This window comes from Sorex araneus, chromosome X, assembly GCF_027595985.1.
Source record: "Sorex araneus isolate mSorAra2 chromosome X, mSorAra2.pri, whole genome shotgun sequence".
In the NCBI taxonomy this organism is placed as follows: domain Eukaryota; kingdom Metazoa; phylum Chordata; class Mammalia; order Eulipotyphla; family Soricidae; genus Sorex; species Sorex araneus.
Genome location: NC_073313.1, coordinates 188815041 through 188841130, shown reverse-complemented (window position 1 = coordinate 188841130; position 26090 = coordinate 188815041). Strand labels below are relative to the sequence as shown.

Sequence of the window (26090 nt, the reverse complement as noted above, 5' to 3'; positions counted from 1 at the left end):
TGACAAATGCACTACATTGTAAAATGACAATGGGGAAATACTAGGAGAGGTGTATATGGTAACTCCCTGCATTCTCTCCTCCGTAATTCTGTAAATCTAAAATTGTCTGAAAATTAAAAGCTTATGAGGGTGGGGAAGAGGCAGGGCAGTGAGGACCTTCTGCCTCTTTTCTGTGTGGGAAAAGAGGTAGTTATCTTAGATTTTAAGAGATGACAATTCACAGCCCAACCAACTTTGGGCCCATCTATTGTATTCTTGAACACATGGGAAAAGAAAATTCACTGTTTAAGCAGTTTGGGGCAGGTATTGTATTTCCTGAAGCTGATTCCTCTGTCTTGAATGCCTACTTCTCCATCCTTACTTCCTCCAACAAATAATTACGCTCGATTCAAGTTTCAAACACTGTGATAGGCAGGACACCTGTCTGAAGAACTCTGTTAATCAGGGCACAAGGCCTGCATAGTTCTGGACACTGTGAACATCATGAGTTGTAACCCCATGATTAGATTATGTTAAGTGGCACAGTTGACTTTAAGAATAGATTAGGATCGTAGTCTGGAGTGATAGTACAGCAGGTAAGGCACTTGCCTTGCACATGGCTGACCTGGGTTCGATCCCCGGCATCCCACATAGTCCTCTGAGAACAGCCAGGAGTGACCTCTGATTGCAAAGCCAGGAATATTTCCTGAGCACTGCATTGTTTGGCATTTTGTTATGCAGCAAACAAAACTAACATCTTGTTATGCAGCAAACAAAACTAACCACGTCTCGTCTGAAATCTTCCCCTCAGTCCCCAGTCACACATGTGAGAAACATCTTTCTGCTTCTGTGGCACTTCATACACATCCCTGTAACAGGATGAGCCACTTACTATAATGATCCATTCACTTCTCCACTGTTCTCCAAGATTCTCAGTGCCTGGAAAGTGGTGAGTGCATCGCTATACTGCGCACTGGGCAGCATAGCAAAAAAAAATTTTTTTGAGACTTCATTAAGAAAAAAAAATTGAGTTTGCAATCATATGTACTAAGGACCTAGGATGTTAAAGGTTAAAGTCTAATAAGCTAGAGAAAAAAAAAAAGAAAAGAAGGAAAAGAGTACTATATTGTGCATCTAAGGACCCAGGAGTAAGTAGTCCTCAGGTTAGTATGTGAAGAAAGGAGTGAACAGAAGTATGAGGAAAAATTTATCTCTAGAAGACTTGGTAAACATCAACTGAATGCCTGCTATGTGGTCTGGCTAGAAACTGTGGAAGACAATACAGAATTTTTCTCTCAATGATATATCCCCCTTTTTGTGGCACTCTAGAATGTTATAAACCAAAGAAATGTTAAAGATCTTGATACCAGACACACGTATTCTTCAAGTCCCCCACTTTTTTGTTTGTTTGTTTTAGGGCCACCAACAGTGCTCAGGATTTACTCCTGGCTCTGAGCTCAGAGATTACTGGTGGTGGTACTACTGGGCCACATGGGGTGCTGGGTATCGGACGGGATCAGCTGCATGCCATGCAAGCACCTTACCCTCTGCCTATCTCTTTGGTCCCAAGTCCCCCACTTTTTAAGCAAGTGGAAGCAGTGACTGGCTATTTAGCCCTGGAGTGTTTTTGTTTTTGGATCACACCTAGTGGTGTGCTGGGTGCCCAAGGGCTGGGATTTAACCTGGGACTTCCCACACACAAAACATGTACCCCAGCCCCTCGAGCCATCCCTGTGGCCTTAGCTCTGTAGGTTGTAGGTCTACTAGTATCCTTCGTTCTTTGTGTTGGGTACCTAATTCTCAGTGAACCACTACTGATCAGCACAGTCTGGTAATCATATTGGTGGTTTTCATATTCCGAGTATTAATGAGCATCCTGGTTCCTGCACCTTTGGTACCTCAAATAGCCCTGTTAAAAAAAAAAAGAACAAAATCAAGGAAGCTATCCAGGTATTTTGATATTACACAACAGCCTCCCTGTCCCTACACCAAAGCCGCCAACTCTTCTGCGCTGCAGAATTAGGGCAATTGCTCACCTCGGTGCCCGCTTGGGTGCGCTCCCATCTCCCTCATTTCGGCTGCTGGGGAGGAACGTGGTCTGGAAAAGGCAGTGCGCGGTGGGCTCCGCGAGGGACCCTTGACTGAGGGTCAGATAGCACCGGAAGCTGTAAGGGACCTCTGTGAAAAGGAAGCCAAAGAGGGAAGATTTCTGAATCTGAGTAGCGTGGGAGTCCGAAAAATGCAGAAGAAATGCTGCATCGCAGGTGAGTGCCATCCCCAAGGGCCTCCAACGCTAGCTCGATGAATTCTGTTCTGTGGGCGATGTGGGAATGAAGGCAGGCATCAGTGACGGAGTTTCGGGGTTTAGATGCTACCACTGGCTTTGCGGGGTGGAGTCTCAGTGGGCCGAGGTTTCCACATCTGTTGAACTGGAGGAGTTAACACTTGCTGGGCTGACCTAAAAAAGCAGAACAGTTGTATGCACGAACCCCTATCAATAACAGCATTGTCAATCACGGTGCCTAACAACAAAACAGATCCACAGAAACACAACAGGACAGAAAAACACATGTAAAATTTCAAAGGAGAACACTCCGAGGTGGTGGTGGCGGTTCACAGGTGATAAGCTACCAAAAAAAAAAAAAAAAAAACCTAAAGTGCAGTAGAAACAAATTCTGAAATGAGATTCCCTTAGATTAAGAGTCAGAGGGCTTTTTGCCTGCAAACGAGTTGCCACGGCCTCGGGTCGGACGCTGCCTGTCCCGGCTCAGCAGCCTCCCAGCTCGGCCCCGAGGCCACACGCGAGACCCTCTCCCGAAGCCGCGGCTCCCAGGCCAGGCACGGACGCTCGGGGACGGACGTGCGAGCGAGCTCACCGTGTACCCGGCCCGGGGCAGGCTGCCCGGAGCCAGGGGCGGGGCCGCGAAGGGGCCGAGCCGGGACTGGGAATCCCCCGAACCGCCCAACGGGCGGGAGGGCGGGGCCCGCGGAGCGTGCGTGGGCGCCGCGGCCACTGCGCAGGCGCAGCAGGCGCCCCTGGGCCCCGGCGCGTGCCCGCGGCGGGTTCGGCTCCCGGCTGACGGAGGGCTGCGCGCGCACGAGGGCTCTGGCAGTGACGTGCGCCGCGCAACGCCAGACGTCACGGGTCGGTGTGTAGTGGCGGCCGGGCTACCCCCGGCGGCGGCGGCGGCGGCGGCGGCGGCGCCCGGGGACGCTGGTGGGGCCGCTGGGTGCGGCGTGGGGGGTCGCGAGGTTCGCCGCGACGGTCCTGGACGACGAGCCGGCGGGCCCGCCGCCCCGGCCGCGGATTCGCCGCTCTCGCCCGGGCGCCGGCCCCTGGCGGGCGCTCTCGGCTCGCAGCTTCCTCCTGGGCCGCCCCGCGCTCGGGGGGCCTCGGCGCCGCGGCCGCCGGCAGCAGCGAGGAGCGCCGGAGAGGGCCCTGCCGGATCGTGACGGCCCACGCGCTCGCCAGCCCGCCCGGCCCGGGCTCCATGTGAAGGAAGGACGGGCCTGCCCGCGCCCCCCACCTCCACCCCGGACCCGGCCCGCGCCCGACGGCTCGCGCGCCCCTCCGGCCCACGGGGGTCCGCGGCCTCCCCGCGCGGGGGCCGCCGTGACAGGCCGCGCGGGGGCGGAGGGGCCGGCTCGGAGGCGGCGGCGGCCCCTCCTCGGGCCTGCGGCTCCTTACGTCCCCGCGGAGCGGCCGGTACGTGCTAGTGTGTGCTTGTGTATGTGTTCGCGTGTGTATATGTGGACGTGTGCGCGTGTGTGTGCTTGTGTGTGTGTGTGTGTGTGTGTGTGTGTGTGCGCGCGCGCGCGCGAGGGAGAGAGAGCGCGCTCCCGAGCGCGCGCGCGCCCGAGGAGGGGAGTGAGGAGGGGGCCGGCGCCAGCCTGGGCCGAGCTCCCGGGGCGATTTCGCTAGGTGGTTTCGCCCCGCTCCAGGTGGGCGGATCGCGGGCCGCCTGCCTCCAGTCAGTCCCCGAGCCTGTCACCGGCGAGGTGACTGCAGGGCTCTGGAGCTGTCAGACACGTATTTTGTATGTGTTTTTTTTTTTTTTTTTTTTGAGGAGGGAACCCGCAGCTGCTCCCCTCCTCCCCTCCGGTGAGCCGCGGCGCTAACACGCAGTGAGAGAAAAAATGCTCAGTCTTGGCACAGCCCCCCCCCCCGGCCCCCCATTGATGAGGGTTTCTTCCCGCTGCTTGCTGTACTGGGCAGCAGCGCGGACCACGCACGCACTAGTTGGGCGCCGGTCTCAGGCCTCTCTTAAGGGCGTTTGCCTGCCCATTTCACAGATGAAAGAGAAGGAGGCGTAGAGAGGGCTCGAGGAACGTGCCAAAGTATCCCATCAAGGTTACGCAGCCGCTGATGCGGGAGGCCTTGGGGCGGGATTTGTTGCCTGTCCCGTAGCGCTGTGTTTTTCTACCTCTTGCAAAAAATTTACAAGAGGCGAAGGAGAAGAGCTGAACACTGACCTTACCCCCTCCCCAGCCCCCCCCCCCCAAGGTTCTAACCATTTGGGTAAATATAGTTGACTCTCTAAGGTAGGCTATTTGAAGTGTTACATGCAGCCTAACCAAGTCATATTTTAGGCATTTAAAAGACTAAGAAAACATGGCTTTGTTACTTTGCCTTTACCTCCTTTGCAATAGGACTGAACAGAAAGAAGTTCTTTTATCAAAAGCTGCTTATTAAAGTATATTTTGGCAGTAGCATATTTCTTGAAAAGTTACAAATTGATATGAGCAGGTTTTATTGAGGAGAGTGTGTGTGTGTGTGTGTGTGTATGTGCGTATGAGCGCGCGCGCTGTTGGGAGAGGAGATGGGGGGAGCGCAAAACAGGCCTTGGCAGGATAGAACATAGGGCCTCAAACATGGCAAAGCATATGTGTTCTACCTCTGCAGCCACATCCTGGGACCCACGTGCAAGTGTTTTTTTTTTTTTACTAAAATTTAAAATGTTATCTTTATTGTAATTTAGATAACATGGCTTCAGTAGTATTGTTTATGTTTAGAAATTAACTGTACCTTCACCACCAGTGTACCCTCTGGTATTTTTCCTTTGTGTATACTTTCCTTTATATATTTCCTTTGTTTTGCTCTATGTATTTTGTGAATTCTAATCTAACCCAGAGGTCTTTCATCCATTTGAACTAACTTTTGTATATGGTGTGAGGTAATGGATCCAGATTCATTTTTTTTTTGCATGTGGTTATCTAATTTCCTCAATACCTTCTGTGTAATTTTCATGTCATCTGCAGATAGTAAGAGTTTTAGCTTCTTTTCCAATTCAGATGCCTTTGATTTCTTTTTCTTGCTTGATTGCTGTGTTAGGATTTCCAAATCTATAGTTAATAATAGTGGGGAAAGTGGACAACTTTGCCTTGTGCATGATCTCAGATGGAAGGCTTTCAGTTTTTTGCCACTGATGTTGGTTATAAGTTTATTGTTCCTTCTGAGTTTGGATTTGTAAGTCTTGCCTATTTTTTTTAAAATCAGCTCCTGGTTTCAGTTATCCTTTGAAATATTATATTCTTGATTTCTATATTCTTGATTTCTGATCAGGCTTTTATTTCTTTCTACTCAGTATGGGATTCATTTGTTCATTTTCCAGTTTCTCAATTTGAAAGGTTAGGTTATTTATCTGACCTTTTTCTTTTTTTCCTGATGTAATTCTACGTTGCTATGAACTTTCCACTTCATACTGCCTTTGTTGTGTCCTGTAGGTTGTTAGTTGTATGTCTTTATTCTTGTTCATTTTGAGAAATTCTTAAATTTCTTCTTTGATTTCCTTCTTTGACCCAATGGTTGCTTAGTATGTTCCTCAGTTTCCAGATGTTGGTGCTTTCCCTTGCTTTATTTTTATAGTTAATTTCTACCTTCATAGGATTGTGTGCTGAAAAGATCCACTTGATTTGATGTGATTTCTATTTTGTTGGCTTTATAGACACTCGAATTCTTGGGGTCTGTCGTGGAGAATTTTTTTGTATGCAATGAAGAATAATGTATATTTGGCTTTTCAGGGGTGCTGGGTCCATCTTATATATGTTAATCCTTGTTCTTCCAATTTTTTTTTTTAAAGTTTGATTTTGTGGTTTTTGGGCCACACCGAACAGTGCTCAGGGCTCATTTCTAGTTCTGCACTCAGGGACCACTCCTGGTGGGCTTGGGGGAACCATTTGAGATGCTGAGGATCAAACCAGGGTCAGCTACCTGCAAGGCATTGCCCTATCCCGTAGTGCTCTATTATTGTTCCAAACCCTCAGTTTCTTCTTTATGGCCCTTATTTCTTGATATTGTTTGGTTGGTGTATTCAGTGACAAGAGTCAAGTGTAAAGTTCTCCCACTACTATTGCATTGCAATGCATATAGTACCTCAGATCTGATAGCAGTTTGCTGCCCCTTTGTTTGGCTTGCATATATTGATGAGTTAAGTTCTCTTAATATAATTAATTAATCAACTCCTTGACTGGTATGTAATGCCCTTCCCTCTCCTTTCTTTTGCTTGAAAACTATTGATTGGGACCCACTCAATGATTTACTCTGCTCAGGACTCACTCTTGGCAGTGCTCTGGGGGGACCATTTGTAATTGGGATTGAACCAGGGCAGGCCACTTGAAAGGCAGGCACCTTAACCTCTGTCCTCTCTCTTCAGCCCCCTGCATTTTTTAGTGTACCTTTAATATGTATGATTGTTTTTCCAGCCTTTCATTCTGAGTTTGTGTTTATTGTGAGGGATTTGTTCTGTCTCTTGTAAGCAGCTAAAGGTGGGACTTGGGGGCCAAAGAGATAATAGAGGGATTTAAGGCACTCATCTTGAGTGTGGTTGATTCTGGTTCAGTCGTAGGAGTGAACCTGAGGACCCCCGTGAGCAATCTCTGAACAGTAGTGTGTTTGCCTTGCACACACAGCCAGCCCGGGTTCGATTCCTCCGTCCTTTTTGGAGAGCCCGGCAAGCTACCTGAGAGTATTCCGCCTGCATGGCAGAGCCTCGCAAGCTATCCGTGGCGTATTCAATATGCCAAAACCACTAACAAGTCTCACAATGGAGACATTACTGGTGCCCGCTCAAGCAAATCGATGAACGACGGGTGCACAGTACTGCAGTACTTTTAAAAAAAGGTTGAATTTTGCTGCTCTGAGCCTTTTGATAGAAGAGTTAAGTACAATGACATTTAGAGAAATTATTGATATGAAAGAATTTGTTGCATTTTTTTCTATGAAGATTTTGATCATTTTTGCCATTTACCATTTGTTTTTTTTCATTTCATATTCCTTACGGAGCTGTTCTGGAGGCAACAGATCTCTTCAGCTGTTGTTTGAGAATGTTGTCACTTCCTCAAATCTGAGTGATAACTTTGCAGGCTGAAGGACTCTTGGTTGGAGGTTCTTTTCATTCAGTACTCTGAATATATCATTTCAGTCTTTTATTCCTGTAGAGTTTCATTTTAGAAATCTGACGAGACTTTTACCATGTTTCTTACGTGTTAATATTTGATTCTTTTAAGTAGTCTCTGATTCTTGCCATTTTGATTACAATGTGTCTTGGTGATGTTTTGTTTGGATTTATTTTGTTTGGCACTGTCTGGGCATCCTGGATCATCAGTTCTGCAATTTATTTTTGATAGGTTAGTTTATTCTTATGCATAAAGAATAACAGGGAACTCTCAATTTGCTTAAAATTTCCTTATTGCCAATTTGGTTGATAGACTATGTGGCAGTCACAACACAGTAATTTGTGCATTGTCTTATGCAATATTTCTGAGTTGTCAAAATTTAGCATGTAGAAAGTTATCCTTTAAAATTTTATTTATTTTTTTGCAGTGCTGGGACTGACTCCAGGGCCGTCACCAGCAGTGCCGAGGACACTCCCAGCAATTCTTGGACTGGGATGTTGAGTGTTCTGGCAGACTGGTGGTGCTTAGCACTACAAGGGAGAACTGTATCCCATATGCTTGAGGAGTAGAAACAGAGCATGCTCTTCAGCAATGAAATTCAGGGCCTTGTATATACTTATCATGTGCTCTACCATTTGAACTTATAAGAAAGTTATAACGGTGTGAATATTTTTCTTTCACTGCTGGTGTGGTATTTTGTGTGCACTGAAGAATAATGTATATTTGGCTTTTCAGGGGTGCTGGGTCCATTTTATATATATTAATCCTTGTTCTTTTGATTTTTTTTTTTTAAGTTTGATTTTGTGGGTTTTGGGCCACATCTAACAGTGCTCAGGGCTCATTCCTAGTTCTGCACTCAGGGACCACTCCTGGTGGGCTTAGGGACCATTTGAGATGCTGAGGACCAAACTTAGGTCAGCTGCCTGCAAGGCATTGCCCTACCCCGTAGTGCTCTATTATTGTTCCAAACCCTCAGTTTCTTCTTTATGGCCCTTATTAACATTGTTTGGTTGGTGTATTCAGTGACAAGAGTCAAATGTAAAGTTCTCCCACTACTATTGCATTGCAATGCATATAGTACCTCAGATCTGTTAGCAGTTTGCTGCCCCTTTGTGTGGCTTGCATATATTGATGAGATTATTTATCAACTCCTTAACTGGTATATAATACTCTTCCCTATACTTTCTTTAGCTTGAACACTATTGGGTTGCATACATTAGTAAAAAATTAAAGTGACTTTACATTTCTTAGTACAGAAAATTCTTGATAAATTTCTTTGATTAATTAAAATTTCTTGTATAATTGTGAATGTTTAAGAAATTTATTGATGACCAATTATATTAGTTTATAGCTTTCTTTACTACATTCAGAAAATTTGTAGTTGAGCATCTTTGTAATATCTATAGAAAAAAGGAGAAATCCCCAATCTGACAGTTGATGGTTCACCAGTTGATTTGTTCTGATTAAAGTTTAAACATAAGTTGAGTCGAATTATGTTTATGTTATGTGATACTATAAAATAGTCATGTTCTTCATAAGTCTTGTTTGAGAGAACTTGCTGTTAAAGCCCCTAAATTACTGAACTGCAATATGTACTTAATATATTGGAAACAATTGTTTTGTTCTCACAAATGTTAATATGTATGGTTTTGTTATATGCAGGTTTTGTACCTTACCACCACCAAAATGTCCAGGATGTTCCACCACCGTCATTCTAGTCTGCCTTTTCATTTTTTCCTCACCTCTTTTTTCTACTGCTAGGTAATCTCAGTTTGTCATCATCTGATTTTGTCTGTTCCCTTGATTTGTTTCTCCGTGCATCACAAAAAAATGAGATCATCCAGTATTTGTCTTTTTCATTCAAACTCTTTTCACTTAATGTGCTACCCTCCAGTTCCACCAAAAGTTGCAGTGAAGTGCATGATTTTTTTCCTTTTCTTAGTTGCGTAGTATTTCTTTGCGTGTGTGTGTGTGTGTGTGTGTGTGTGTGTGTGTGTGTGTGTGTGTGTATATACCAAAGTTTCTTATATCCTTTTACCTATTGTTGGAAATGTGTGTTTCTTATCTTTGCTGGTGCTTAAGTGCTGCAGTGTATCTTTTTGAATTGATGTTTGTATTTTGGGGGTAGACTCAAAAAAGTGGAATCATAAGGAAGGTCATATGGAAGCCCTACTCTTACCTTTTTTTTTTATGTCTCCATACTATTTGCAATAGAGGTTGAACCAGATGACATACTAAATAGTGAATGAGGATTCATTGGCTTGCCTCTCCATCACAATTCATACTAGTGTGAAATGATATCTAATTGTCATTTTTATTTGCATTTCTCTGATAATTGACTATAAACACGTATAGCCTACTGGCCATCCATATCTCCTTTAGGGAAGTTAGAATTTTTTTTAGGGGGCCTACACCAGGTGGTGCTCAGGGCTTACTCATGGCTTGCTCAGTGGACCATATGTGGTGCCAGGGATTGAACCTGTGTTTGATGCATGCAAGGCAGGTGCCTTACCCTTACTGACTAGCTCTCTGTCCTCTATACTCAATCTATAAAATATGCTTTAGGTCAACATTTTATTTCTACTTTATTGCTACCAAAATGATAAATCATATTTAACGGATCCTATGTTAAATGAGGTCATTTTAATAGACATTTCTTACAACTTTTGATTTTAAACCCCTCTACCCCCTTTTTCCTTTTCTTGTTATTATTGTTATTGTATTGACCTAGAGTTCAGAGACATCTGGTTGTGGTGATCTCACACTTTAGTAGTGGTGGTTCTGGTACCCTCATCTTTAGTGGTGGTGCTATACATGCTTTGGTTGTAGTGTTTGCTGCAAGTTACACAATTTGGTTACGATGCTTGGACATATTTGGCTACTGTGTGCTGTGCTGGAGATCAAACACTTTACTGTGGTGCCTGATGACCAACATTTGGGGCATTGCTAGGAACCAAACCCATGGTCTTATGCCTGTAGGGCAGGTTCTTTACCACCACTCTACCTAATCCATCCCCTTTGGTTGAATTTTCCAACACTTTGTAGTAATGGAGTTCTATAGGCTATCCCACCACAACTTTTTACTATAAGACAGTTTAAAGCATATAGGAAATTGGTAATAATGGACATTGATAGGGTATCTTTCTAGATTCAAAATGTGTTGACCGCCTAAAATATTTGATTTATTTATGTATGTTATTATTATGCATGCATGTTATTATTATTTTATTTTATTGAATCACCATGAGATACAGTTACAAGCTTTCATGTTTAAGTTACATTCATACAATGATCAAACACACATCCCTCCACCAGTGCACATTCCCCACCACCAGTCTTTCCAGTATACCCCTCTTTTCCCACCCTCTCCCTGCCTGAGAGGTTATCAGAAACTGAGAGGTTATCATGTTTGGTTCTTTATCTACTTTCAGCACACATTTCCCATCCAGAATGATCCCTCCAACCATCATTTTCTTAGTGATCCCTTCTCTATTCCAGGTGCCTTCTCTCCCTGCTCATAAAGCAGGCTTCCAACTATGGGGCAATCCTCCTGACCCTTGTGTCTACTGTCCTTGGGTGTCAGTCTTATGTTTTGTTATTTTACACTCCACAAATGAGTGCAGTCCTTCTATGTCTGTTCCTCTCTTTCTGACTCGTTTCACTTAGCATGGTATTCTCCATGTCTATCCATTTATAAGCAAATGTCATGACTTCTTCTCTCCTAACAGCTGCATAGTATTCCATTGTGTAGATGTACCAAAGTTTCTTTAACCATTTGTCTGTTCTCGGGCACTCGGGTTGCTTATGTATGTTATTTTTGACTGAACTGTTTGAAACTAAGCCATGGGTATTATGACACCACCCCTTAATATATCAGCATGTTTCTGATATGCCATTGTTACATAGACAGAATACCACGATTGAGAGGCCAGAGAGATAGTAGTGCAAGGCAAGTAGGGTGCTTGCCTTGCATGCAGCTAACCCAGCATTGTTAGGAGTGATGCCTGAGCACAGAGTCAGGAGTAAGCCCAAAGAAGAACCACAGGGTGTCAACCAAAAATCAAAACAGAACAGCTTCCTTCCTTCCTCTCTCCCTCCCTCCACAACCAGCTGTGCTTAGAGCTTACTCCTGCTGGGGCTCTGGGGACATATATGTAATGCCAGAGATTACAACAGGGCTGGTTGTGTGCTGGGCAAGTGCTTCACCTGCTGTACTTAAATATTCCCATTTATACTGAAAAGTATTTTTAATGAGTTTTACAAAATTCATCCCTAACAAACTAGGCTTCCACAGGGTAGTTCATTGCTTTTGATTTCTTTGATCTCTTCTAATAGGTTAGCAGTCTTACATCATCCTCCATTTAACATGGAATTTGTTGGGGGAGGGTTTGGGACTCACCTGGTGGTGCTTGGATACTGCTCCTAGCTATGTGCTCATGAGTGGCTACGAACAGTGCCCAAGGCACCATGGGTGTCAGAGATGGAGCCCATGCCTCCTATATGTGGAGTGTGATTCAGTCTTTTTAAACATCTCTCTGGCCCTAATATGGCACTTTTTTGGGTTTGTTTTGGGGTCATAGCTAGTGATGACCAGGAATTACTCCAGGCTCTGCACCCTGGTGGTGCTTGGAGGCCGTTGTGGTGCACGTTGGCCGTGTATAAGACAGCACCCTACCTGATGTGCTATCTCTTCAGTCCCTAATCTAGCACTTTTTAATGAGATCAAGATAGTTTTCTAATAAAATGGGTTACAGTTTTTATTGTCTGATTTCCCTCCCCAGCTCCACTTATGGTCTGACTAGTGTAGTTCTAACAGAAATTTTCCTCTGATCTGTGAAAAAACACTTAATGATCCAGGTAAACCAAGTGTTAAGACACAATTTTTTTCTTGTTTCCCTTCCCCCCCCCCTTTGGTTTTAGACCACACCTGGCAGTGTTCAGGGATCATTCTTTTCCTTGTGCTCAGGGGATATTTTGTGTCAGGGATCCCCCCAGGGTCATGTACACGCAAGCAAGTACCTTAACTCCTACACTATTTTTCTGGCCCCTAGTTGCAATAATTTTTTCATAGATCAGCTGGAAATTTCCATGGACAGGCTAGTGGCTGAAAACCACTGAATGTTCCTCTGTTCTCCTAATATTATCTAAGTTTAGTAAGTTAGGTTTAATTGGTAGATTAGTTTACTAATTAAATATTTTGGGCAAGAATTACTAGGGATGCTGTGTACTTGATGCTGCTTCTTACTAGGAGACATGGATTATCAAATCCCATTACTGTGATGCTAAGATCACTTGGTTATGAGGGTTAAGGTATGGTATACCTTCCTCACCACAGTTAGCATACATTTAAAGACATATGTCTATATAATTTTGTCCTTTGCCCTAGGATTCATTGGGAACATCGAATGACTGTTTTTCTTGTAGTGGTTAATCACGTACTTATTTCATAACATCTCATCCTACTGTTGCCTTTATTGTTCTTTAGATTGTTGCTTAATTTTTTAGTTATACTTTGTCTTCCTAGCTGATAGGGGGACAGGGATTGAATCTTCTTTGGAGTCTCTCCTACAACCAGAACACTGCCTTTTAAAAATTTTGAAAGCGCTGTGTGTTTTATAAACTTTGGAATTTTTTTCTCTAAAGATAACTCTTCCTTGCCCCCACACATTATAGTTATTTTTTTAGTAGTACTGTACTGCACTGTAGCACTGTTGCCCCATTGTTCATCGATTTGCTCGAGCGGGCACCAGTAACGTCTTCATTGTGAGACTTGTTACTGTTTTTGTCATATCGAATACTCCATGGGTAGCTTGCCAGGCTCTGCCATACGGTCGTATAGACTATAACATTAATGACAAAAAATAGTTTAAGATACAATTTATCAAAAATTCTTATAATTGCCAAATTAAATTCCCTTGTGACCACTACCTTAGAAAAAATATTCTTGAGCATTATTCACCTGCCTCTGCCTTGGTACTCACCACACTGTACTATAACCATCTGTGTTCTTCAGTAGTTAGCTCTTCCAGGACAGAGGCAGTGTTTTGTTGATTTTAGTGCCCCAACACCTAGCATAGTGCGTGGAGCCAAATGTTTATGAAACAGACTTGTCAGGCAGCAGGGACTTTAGGATGATTTACAAAAGGTTTCATTTGAATGTGCTGTTTGTTTTCTTCTGAATTTATTCAGATGCTGCCCCCAATCCCTCCCCCCCCCACTTTTTGGCTCTTTTTATTTAGCAAATAAATAATTTCTACATTCTAGTCACTTCTTTAAGTACTCAAGGTATTAATTTAATTCCTATAACAACAACCCAATGAATTAGTTGTTGTTTTTATATCCATATTATGGAGAGAAAAGGAAGTATAGAAGCAGTTAGTAATTTGTCCACATTAATACATCTTGTTTATCCTGAAGATGGGACTTAATGGAGGCAATCTGGATCCAGAATCTGTAATTTTAAAAATTAATTGTACTGTGCTACTTTCAGGGGAACCAAAAAACAGGGGTAGTTTTACCATGATAATGTCACTCTTATACATGTTGTACTATGCACCAGGGTGTGATGGGCACATCCAGAGCCCTTGAAAAAGAGACAGTAGTTGGACTAAATTAGAACATCCTACACATTGATTGTGATGTTTATTGGAAACATTTAAATACAGGAAAATTAAGAAAAATGAATTATGGAGTTGACAGTGTGAGCTGTCTATTCCAACCTGAATGTCAATCCTGCCTCTACTGTTCAACCTTGCAGAGTTGTAATAATCTGTAATATAGATATAATAATAATAATAATATAACAATCTTTAAGTAGAGGTGCTATACCTAATTCATAGTTTGCTAGGTTTAAGTAAGATCCTATGTTTAAGACAGCATCTGCACAGTGTTCAGTAAATCAGTAATTGTAAAGATAATACGTAGTTCACACAAGCTATGTTTAATAAGTACATTGAAGTGATTTTAGTATGATTTATTTAGTATGATTAGGACTGGTAATAATTCAGTTTAATTACAAAAGATGAAGAGAACTAAAAATGACACATTTTTGCCATAATTGTTTCATTTTGTTAAAAATAACACATGGGTGGCTGGAGTGATAGCACAGCGGGTAGGGTGTTTGCCTTGCATGAGGTTGACCCGGGTTCGATTCCCAGCATCCCATGTGGTCCCCTGAGCACCGCCAGGAGTGATTCCTGAGTGCATGAGCCAGGAGTAACTCCTGTGCATCGCCAGGTGTGACCCAAAAAGCAAAAAAAAACCAAAAAACAACAAAAAAAAATCCATATGGGTATGAAAGTCTCTGTTCCATTTGGAGTTAATATTTCCCTTCTAGTCTTTGTTTTTTGGCTCTCCCACAGGGTCATTTATGAGGGCCTGAGTATGAAAGCCTCAGGATATAGTGCTGCTTAGGCCTTCAGTGTTGGGTTACTTGGGCCACTTCAGTGTTATTTGGGTACCTCCAGGGCTACACTCAATAATGCTCAGAAGTGCTCCATGACACTACATGGGGGGCCATGTGCTGGGGATCCATCCAGGCTTGACCATATGTAGGGCAAGCACCTTAACCACTATATCCTATCTCTGGTCCCACTCTCCTCATCTAGTCTTTAAGTATTTATTCACATAGGCCAGCTTTAATAATTTGGTGGGGAGGGGGTGGTAACTAGCCTTTGAATCTAAACACTCAACTTCATTTTATTTATTTATTTTTTTTGCTTTTTGAGTCACACCCGGCAATGCACAGGGACAGGGGTCACTCCTGGCTCTGCATTCAGGAATTAGCCTTTGAAGTGCTCAGGGGACCACATGGGATGCTGGGAATCGAACCCGGGTCGGCTGCATACAAGGCAAACACCCTACCCCCTGTGCTGTCTCTCCAGCTTCTCAGTTTTTATAGAAACTGACAGTTCTCAGCTTGCTTTTCAAACTCATGTTCTTCATTGAACATGTATCTCACTTGCTTGTTTTGATGTTTCTTTGCTTGTCTATTTCTGCTCTAGAGAAACCTGTGTTTTTTCTTTAACATGTACTTCTCCCTTTCTCTCCTCTCTCATCTTTCTAAACAAGGTTCAATAAAAATTTTGTTGCTTCACCAAGACAAAAAGAAGAACAAACTAACAGCTTCCTATATTTAGTTTTGTTGGTTTATGTAATGTTAAACTTCCTTATTACTACTATGACAAGTTTAAAACATGCTAAATTTTCAGAAGGTGATGGGAACAGAAATGTTTAGTTTAGTGAAAAATAAGCTTAACAAGTAGTTATTATTTAGCAGTTTATTGAAAGATTTTTATGGAGAAAATGGAGAATGTTAATACAATAGATAAATTTATAAGCGCAATATTGTTTCCTTGCTTTCTAGTATGTTTGATACTAGATAAAAATATGAATTACTAATTTTTAAGCAAAGGATTGAAAGCTACATAATCATATTTTATTTCAATTTCCTCTTCAAGTTTTTCCCCATAAGTAACTTTAATTTTCTTTGTATTCCTTGGCAGTAGTATTTTAGATTAGATCTTCATTCTTCATCCTCCATATTTATCATTATCTCTTGATATTTTCATCTCTTTGTTAGTTTAGTTTGCATTCGAAAACCCAGGTTTGACTTTTATGACCACATCAAGGGTTTTCTGTTTATTATACCATCCTGTATCCATTACACTTTTCCCCATCTTGTGGGCATTTTAATTTTGCAGTTTAATCTGTTATTCTTGCAACCGTGATCTTGCCTGTTGCCTTTTATCTTTCATCTTATTTTGCATCTCTGCCTGGTTCTTTTTTAGCTTTCTATTCTTGTGTTTTAATGGTATCTCTTTTGGCATTGAGGCCACCACAAAACTTTCTATAAATTTCAAAGTGTATCTTGGGAGGAAGGGTAAATTATATTTGACTATTTGTTATGTGCCAGAAACAACAATGAACATTTAATTTCATAATAAATATGGTAGGTCCTATTATCCTGTGTTTGCAGGTGAGGCAATTGAGGCTCAGTATTTAAAGGAACTTGTTTAGAGTGACATGGTAGAGTGAATTTTGTTTAGTTCTTCTAGTTAGAGCAAGAATTCCCTAGTCTTTTTATATTTACTTTGCTTCATTACGTGTAACATACTCTGCATCCTAGTTTTACTTACTTATTGTTTAGGGGGGCAAACCTACTGGTGCTCAGGGTTTACTCCTGGCTCCGCTCTCATGGCAGGGCTGGGGGAGGAAGGCCTTACTCCTGGCTGGCTTTGGGGATCATATGTGGTGCAGAGGGTCACATTATAATATAAGTAATAATTTATATTATGTATACTTTTCAGCAGTATAAAACTGTGGGAAAGTTTTAAAAATTAAACTTGCTCTTGTTCGGGTCATATACATAGTACGGAGATTAAGGTGCTTGCCTTGCAAGCACCGAGCCTCAGTTTGATCTCTGGGAGCACAGGGTCCCCTAAGCATGTGGACCCCTGAGGACTCCTGAGCACAGGAATGCCAGTCTTTTAAAAATCAGTGGTATAAAATGTTATTTTTTTTTCTTGTATCTGGAAAGAGTGGTATAGGAGTTTAATGTCCTTGGTAGAAATTTGTAATAAAATTTTGAAATGGCTCAGTGACTTGGAATGTCATCCTTATAAGTGTATGGTCACCCATTCAAATCCCCAGTTCTTCTCAGGACTTAAGCTCTTAAGTACAGACAGTATGGCTCAAAATCAAAACTATACTTTTCCTTCATATTATCTTGCAACATTTCTTTCAACAAATGTGTTAGTGTGTGCTTGAATAAATCGTTGATACCAGCTGGGTGTGCTGCAATTCAAATTACTTTGATGCTGTTTACTTGGAGATAGATTTCCAGGTTAAGAGCTCTGACACAGGTTGAGTGTTCAGAGCTCAGCTCCACAAATTGCCTTTCCCTTTTAGACCCATTGACAAGTTCAAGTAGTTACCTGTTTTTCTAATCCAAAGTCTATAAATTGAAATTCACATCACTCTTTCCGTGTGTTAATTATAGAGTGGTTTTGAGAATTCAAGAAAAATTTGCTTACTAGAATGCCAGCTTATTGTGAAAGAACATTATTCAGAAATAGATGGAAGTTGTACACAGGGAAAACTGTGAGGAAAGAAGGGCAGACATTCATACCTTCCTCTCATACCTTCCTCTAATATACCATTCTTCCTTAACCTTCAAGTATCTATCTGACTCCTATCCTTGTGGATTTGTCATGGAAACTTTATTACCTAGGTGTGGATGATTAAATTATTGGACCTTTGTAGTTGATTTCAGCCCTCTGTCGCTCTCCCCTTTCCTTTTCCAAGAGGTCATTGATGAGACTGTAAATTCCTACCCTCTGATTTCTCCTCATAGCTAGCCTTCATTCTTAGATTATTTCCAGAAATCATCTCATTAACATAGCTCAGGTGTGGTGGGTTAAAGGAATTTGTTATGAATGCTAATGAAGGCCTATGTTATTCTCACCACTTATTAAATTACAAGGGTTTCTGTCAGAATTGGAGGCAAAGAGCAAATATGTTTATTTTATTGTAAATCAAAGTATCACATCAGGGCTAGAAGAAAATAGAATAAGTCAAAGCACCCTAGCTTCTAAAGTTTTTAATAAGAGAAACTAACCCCTTCTACCCACATGTAGTGACCAAATGTAGTTTTATGACTGTACTTGAGTTGAGTGGTGAAATTTAGTGTTTTCATTTATGTCCAGAAGGGAGAAAATCGTGTTATTTGTCAACATCCCTACCATAGAAGCAATGCTGTGGGAAATTTTTTAAATTATTTTTATAAATTATTAATGGGAGCCAGTAGGGAACATGTGAGATGATAGTAATAATAATTTTTATAGATTTTGGGAATAGATCTGGAGTCCAGGTCCGTTTTAATTGTTTCAGTGTTTCCATTTTCATAATAGTTACATGTTACTATGTGCTGTTTTAGATTTGTGATTAAAGATGCTTACTTTTCATTATTCGATATTTGTGACTACTATAAATTTGATTTAGCACATCTTAGTAGTATTTGTGGAGTTTTAATTTAAAATATTTTGTTCCTTTGTTTTAGTATGATAAGCAAATTAAACCACTGTCTTCTGATTCACTTTAAGGAGAGATTATTATCATTATATGATGGTTGTAATTTACTTTTAGATAAGTTCAAACTTTTTTGTTTGTTTTTGTTTGGGGGTCACACCTACCAGTACTTAGCACTTACCTCCTGACTTTGTGCCTAAGGGTCACATCCTTTGTACCATCTCTCATGCCCATAAATGTAGGCATTTCTAATTAGCTTATTGGCTCCTTTAAAAAAATAATAATGTACAATATAAAAGAACAATATGTTAGACAATATTTACAAGACTTCTAAGTTGTTCACACTATAAGGAAACAAAACTAGAGGACAACTCTATCAGCAATACCCTTGGTGTTGACAGTAATCTCCTTTAAGAGATGTGACATTAGCTATCCAGTTTGTGAGTAGTTAGTACATGACTGCATTCTAATTACTCCTTCCTCCCTTCCTAAGCCACCATTCACAGTTGTTTATAGATTATTAACTATTACTCCATAATTTGAGAAAGGGTAGGTTAATTGTATATTCTAAGATACTGTAATATATGTTAATTGTTATCAATGGTTATGTTCCACTATCAAGGACAGTTGTAAACTGCTTTAGGGGTTAAAGATTTACTTAGGGATGTATATGAAGGATGTATTATTTACAATTCTCCCGAAGAGAGTACTACAAACTCTCCCATACTACTTATTGAACTCTGATGGTAGACAGAATACCTAGGTTCAGTCTTTTTTTTTGGCCAGAGTAGACAGTTTGAATCACACCTGGTGGTGCTCAGGGGTTCAGGAGCTGCTCCTGCCTGTACTTGGGAGTTGCTTCTGGTGGACCACGTGGTATTGGGGATTGATTGCAGGCCTACTTCCCACAGGCAGAGCATGTCCTCATCCCTCTGAGCTATTTCTCCATCTGTACCCTCACTAGTTGTAAATAGATGGTAACAGTTGGTCCCCTGCAGCGGACCCTAGTGTTGTGTGCCCTGAGTTCACACTATTCCCTGCCTTCCCAGGAGAGGCCCACCAAGTACTAAGCAGCCAGGCTAGGGAAGCTGGCTCCATGGAAAGGAGTGAAGGCAGTGCTGTGGTCCCCCACAGTGGCAGCCACTAATACAGCCACAAGTTAATTTCCTCGTATCACTAGAACTTCAGAGGTCTCCCTGTCAGTGGGGAGAATGCTGAGAGCGAAGTGGAAAAGACATACACTCAGACTACAGAAGAAACCATGGATAAGAAGCACAGAACCTCACCACAGGTAGCATGTGAAGATTGTAATCCGGAGGACTCAAGTCAGTAATATCCACCTAAATAATCTCTCTGAGAAGAAATTCAGAATGGAAATCCTTAGGATGTTTAATGAACTCAAAGAAACAATGGAATGAGCACCAACAAAACACAAGAGGACATGAAAGCATAAATGGGAAAACTACAAACAAATGACAAAACTGAAAAACTTGGTATACTAAGTGAAAAACTTACTGGAAGGCTGGCAGGGTAACAGTTACTAAAAACAGAATCTCTGAGCTCAAAGATAAGGTACAGAAAACCTCCAGATTACAGCAGAAAGATGGAAAAAAGCTGTGCAAAATAAATGAACAGATGACAAGAGAACTTTGGGATGAAATCCGGAGGAACAGCATATCATTGGAGTTTCAGAGGGCCAGGAAGGTAACCTTTATAAGGAAGGAACAATAAAAGGCATCATTACTAAGAAATTCCTAGAGTTGGAGAGTGCATGCAACTAAATCTAGGCGGTCTGAATGGTACAAAAGAGATCCAAACAAAAATACTTCAAGGCATCCTAATTAGAATAATAAGAACTACAGAGATGTAATTCTGAAAGCAGCATCTAATTATATACAATGGAGCATCCTTAAGATTTATAGCAGATTTATCAAATGAAACCCTCCAGACCTAAAGACAATGGTGACATATAGTGAAAAAAACTCAATGAAATAACTGCCTCACCAAGAACACTTTCCCCCGCCATAGTCTCATTTCGATTTGAAGGAACACTACACAACTTCATGGATAAACTGCAATTCAGGAACTTCAGACGCAAAACCATTTCTATAAGACAAAGGGGCTCTTTTAAGACAAGACAATTCCCACAAACATGCCAAACTCCTACAGAAAGATGGCACAAAACTCTATGATAATCTCAATGTCAGTGAGCAAAATGCACCAATAAGAGACACAGAATGGCAGACTGGATCAGAATACTGAACCCAAAATTCTGCTGCCTGCAAGAAACACATTTGAATAGTCAGAGCAAACTCAGACTAAAAGTCAAAGGTTGGAAGACAATCCTTCAAACAAATAACTCCCTCAAAAAGTCTGAAATGGCCATACTAGTATCGGACAACATCGACTTTGGGCCCAAAAAAATTGTAAGAGAGAGGGTAATTTCTTAATGATCAAAGGATGTATAGTGTATCAGAAAGAACTCACGTTCATAAACATATATGCACATAATGAGGGGCCAGCAAAATACTTAAAACAGCTGCCAATGGACTTGAAGAAAAACATTGATAGCATCACAGTAGTGGTTGAAGACTTCAACACTGCTTCCTCACCTCTCAAATCAATCAGACTGAAGTTCGGTAAAGAAATACTTATTATGAAGGAAGAGGTGGAAGAGAGGAGGATGTGTGTATGTTTTATGGCAGGAGGATTCTCCGAAGTAATCTCTGTTAATTCTTTGAATTTCTGTTTTGTCTGTTGTGGCATTTCCCCCCATGGCTTTTCACCACTCGAAGCTAAATATACATTCTTCTACAATGCAGATGGGATGTTTTCCAAGATAGACCACATGCTCAGTCACAAGATGGAATGGACACTAACAAATGAAGTCAAGAGGATAGAAAAATAGTTACTTTATAAAAATGGAAACAGAAATAACTTTTAACACCCGGAAACTAAACAGCTCATTATTGAACAATCAGAGGGTCAGAAAAGAAGTCAGTGAGGAAAAGATTCCTGGAAACAAATGAGAATTCACAACCTACCAATATTTGTGGGACCTGGCAAAAGCAGTGTTAAAGGAAAGTAAGCATTCATCAGAAAAGAAAGTGCCACATAAACACACACACACACACACCAGCACACACAAAACAATCCAAAAAGAAGATAATTTCAAAGCAAATAAACCAAGAGCTGGTTCTTTGGAAAAATGAACAAGATTGGTAGACCACAAGAAGGAGAGCGAGAGGAATGGAAGGAAGGGAGGGGAGAGGGAGGGAGGGGGAGAAAGAGGGAGGAAGGGGGAAAAAGAGAGAAGGAGAGGGGGAGAGAGAGAACTTTAATAAGCCAAATCAGAAATGAAAGAGGGGTTGCCACAACACACAACACAGAAATGCAGAAAATTACCATGAGAGAACCTACAAGAAATGGATAAATTACTGGACTCAGGTAACCTCCCAAGGCACAAGAACTCATCAGAAAGATCGTACACCATGATCGAGTGGGATTCATCCCAGGGATGCAAAGATTTCACATATGCAAGTCAATTGACATAGTACACCATATCAATGAAAGGAAACGTACAAACCATGTGATGATATTAATAAGATGCAGAGAACATTTGACAAGATCCATCACTCATTCTTGATAAAAATTGGGAATTAACAAAATGGGAATTGAAAGATCTCTTCTTAGTATAGTCAAAGTCATTTATCACAAGCCCACAGCAAACATTATTCAAATAATATTCATTGGGGAAAAAATAAAAGCCTTTCCACTAAGATCAGATACACAACAAGGAAGCCCACTATTACCACTTCTATTCAATATAATACTGGAAGTACTTGCCATAGCAGGAAAGAAAAAGATATTAAGGGTATTCAGATAGGAAAGGTCAAGCTCTTAATATTTGCAGATAACATGATCCTAAGAAAACCATGAAAACTTTACCAAAAACTCCAAACAATAGGTTTGTGTAGTAAAGTGGCAGTGTACAAAACTAATACATAAAAGTCTGTGTCTTCGCTATACGGAAATAAAGAAAAGAAAGAGATTTAAAAAATAGTCCCTATTCATATCTGTGTCTCAGAAAATTAAGTATCTTGGAATCAGCTTAACTAAAGAGGTAAAAGACCTTTACAAAGAAAATTACAAACACTACTTAAAAAAACTAAGAACACAAGGAATGGAAACAAATCACCTGCTCACTCATGGATTGGGAGAATTAATATCAAGATGTCAGTACTTCACAGTGCATTGTCTACAGATTCAGTGCAGTTCTTGTAAAGATACCCATGACGTTTTTTTAAGAAATAGATCAAACAGTTCTGAAATGCAAATGGAACAATAAGCCCCCATCCCACCAAAGAGGTAAAGCAGTGCTCAGGAAAAAAATGGGGGAACATCACCTTCCTCAACCTCAAACTGTAATACAAAGTGATAATAATTAAAATAGCATGGTATTGGAATAAAGATGGATTCTCAGATCAATGGAATAGTGTTGAATATCCTGATTCCGATCTTCAAGTATATGATCACTTAATCTTTTATACAAGAGTGAAAAATAAAAATGGAGAAAGTAAATTCTCTTCAACAAATTGGTGCTGGGAAAAGTGAGTGAAAAATAAGTGGAGAAGAAAATTCTTTTCAGGTGGTGCTGGGAAAAGCAGTCAAGTACATGCAAAAAACCAAACTCAAACCTCTTTAACACCATGCACAAAAATCAAATTAAAGTGGATTAAAAACCTTGATGTCAAATATGAATTCCTAAGGTATAAGGTGAAAAAACAGGCATAACTCTCCATGACATTGAAAATAAAGTTTTCTTTAAGGTGAAACACCACTGACCAAATGGAAACAAAGATAAATGGGACTGTATTAAATTGTTTCTGTATCTCAAAAGAAATGATGACCAGGTTACAAAGACAGATATACCATGGAATGAAATTATTTGTGTACCACTCTTCTGGACTGGACCGATAGCACAGTGGATAGGGCATTTGCCTTGCACACGGTCAGCCCAGGTTCAATTCCTCCATCCCTCTTGGAGAGCCTGGCAAGCTACCGAGAGGATCCTGCCCACACGGCAGAGCCTGGCAAGCTACCCGTGGAGTATTCGATATGGCAAAAATGGTAACAGCAAAAACGGTAACAACAACAGTAACGTCACAATGGAGACGTTACTGGTGCCCACTTGATGAACAACGGGATGATAGTGCTACAGTGCTACCACTCATCTGATAAGGTGTTAATATAAAAGATATATAAGGCACTAGTAGAAGTAGAACTTTACAAGAAAATAAGATTTCAACCCCATCAAAAAATGTGGAAGATGAACAGAAAATTTCTCAAGGAAGAAATACAAGCGGTAAAAAGCAAGTGAAAAAAATGCTCTGCATCACTAATCTCCAGATAGATGCAAATCAAAACAGTGATGAGATATCATCTCACACCAGAAAGACTGGTGTACATTAAAAAAAAAAAAAACTAGCGCTGGGGAGAAAGGGTCTCATTCACTGCTGGTGGAATGTTGATTGAATGTCTTTTTTTTTTATTTCAACCTTTTTTATTTTTTTTAATTTTAAATTTTTTATTGAGTCACCATGTGGAAAGTTGCAAAGTTTTCAGGTTTAAATCTCAGTTATACATTGCTCGAATACCCATCCCTTCACCAGGGCACATATTCCACCACCAAGAATCCCAGTATAGCTCCACCCCGCATCCCCACACCCCTAGCCCCCCCACCTGTGTAACTAATAAATTTCACTTTACTTTCACTTTGATTGCATTCAATATTTCAACAAAACTCACTATTATTGTTTGGAGAGTCTCTCCCCTAAAGTCAGACCTGCTGAAAAGGAAGCATTAGATAATTTGTTTTCCATTGCTGAGGATGAAGAGGTATGAGGTCGAGTGACCACACTTAGCGGCCTCTCGTTTTCGGGTTTCTGTATTTTAGTAACTAAGTCCAGAGAGATATCTGTCAGAAGTTGCATCATTGCCAACTTGTACTTCTCAGTTACATTATATTCCACATATGAGTGCAATCTTTCTTTGCCTGTCTCTTTCTTTCTGACTCATTTCACTCAACATGATACTTTCCGTGTTGATCCATTTATATGCAAATTTCATGACTTCATGTTTTCTGACAGCTACATAGTATTCCATTGTGTAGATGAACCAGAGTTTCTTTAACCAGTCATCTGTTTTGGGGCACTCTGGTTTTTTCCAGATTGTGGCTATTGTAAACAGTGCTGCAATGAACATAGAAATGCAGATGCTATCTCTACTATACCTTTTTGCCTCTCCGGGATATATTCCCAGGAGTGGTATTGCTGGGTCAAATGGAAGCTCAATTTCTAATTTTTTGAGAATCGTCCATATTGTTTTCCAAAAGGGCTGAACCAGTCGGCATTCCCACCAGCAGTGAAGAAGAGTCCCTTTCTCCCCGCATCCACGCCAACACCGGTTGTTTTTGTTTTGGGGGATGTGGGCCAGTCTCTGTTATGTGAGATGATATCTCATGGTTGTTTTGATCTGCATTTCCCTGATGATTAGTGATGTTGAACATTTTCTCATGTGCCTCTGAGCCATTGGATTTCTTCTTTAGGAAAGTTTCTGTTCATTTCATCACCCCAATTTTTGATTGGGTTGGCAGTTTTCTTCTTGTGGAGTCCAACCAGTGCATTGTATATCCTTGTTATCAACCCTTTATCGGATGGGTACTGCGTAAATATCCTTTCCCATTCTGTAGATTGTCTTTGTACTTTGGTCACTGTTTCTCTTGAGGTGTAGAAGCTTCTTAGTTTGAGATAGTCCCATTTATTTATCTCTGTTTTCACTTGCTTGGCCAGTGGCGTGTCAGCTTTGAAGATACCTTTGGCTTCAATGTCGTGGAGGGTTTTGACGACCTTGTCTTCAATGTACCTTAGGGATTCTGGTCTGATGTTGAGGTCCTTAATCCATTTTGATCTGACTTTTGTACATGGTGATAGGTGGAGGTCTAAGGAAGAAATCAAGCTCTCACTATTCGCTGATGATATGATATTATACTTAGAAAACCCTAAAACCTCTACCAAGAAACTCCTAGAAACAATAGACTCGTATAGTAAAGTTGCAGGCTATAAAATCAATACCCAAAAGTCCATGGCTTTCTTTTTTTAAGAAATATTTTATTGAACCACCGTGAAAACAAGAAAAAAAAATACAAAGCTTTCAGGTTTAAGTCACAGTCAAATACTGATTAAACCACCATCCCTTCACCAGTGCACCCGTTCCACCACCAAGAACCCCAATACACCCCCCTCCCACCCCACCCCCCATCTAAGTAGCTAATGATATTCCCATTATTCTCTATATATATTGAGTACATTCCATATTTCCATACAGAACTCACTATTATTGATTGGAAATTTTCCCCAACAATCAGGCCTGCTGAATAGGCATCATCTAATAATTTCTCTTCATTGCTAAGAGTGAAGACTTTGAGTCCGCGCGGCCGCTGTTGCGGCCATGCGGTTTGGGGTTTCTAATATTTTAGCTCAGTTTACAGTCAAAACGCATGGCTGCAGGAATCCGCTCTGGTGCCAAAATGGGTTAGGAGACCTCAGGATCACAGTCTATAGGCGCAGAGGGTCTGCTTCTCGTGGCGCGGCTCGCGGTTCATCTCTGGGCGGAAGGCGCACCGGGAA

General features: G+C 41.3%; 1 protein-coding gene across 2 annotated transcripts in view; it reads left to right on the top strand.

Annotated features, from left to right (window-relative positions):
- The first annotated feature begins 2071 nt into the window (after positions 1-2071).
- The window catches only part of MAP3K2 (mitogen-activated protein kinase kinase kinase 2), an 84645-nt gene continuing 60626 nt past the window's right edge, over positions 2072-26090 (top strand). The window contains exon 1 of one of the 2 annotated variants that reach the window (XM_055120477.1): positions 2072-2243. The gene's annotated coding sequence lies outside the window, so the exon portion shown is untranslated. Of the gene's footprint in view, positions 2244-3559; positions 3686-26090 lie in introns of those variants that run through there. The other variant, XM_055120476.1, reaches the window with a different exon arrangement.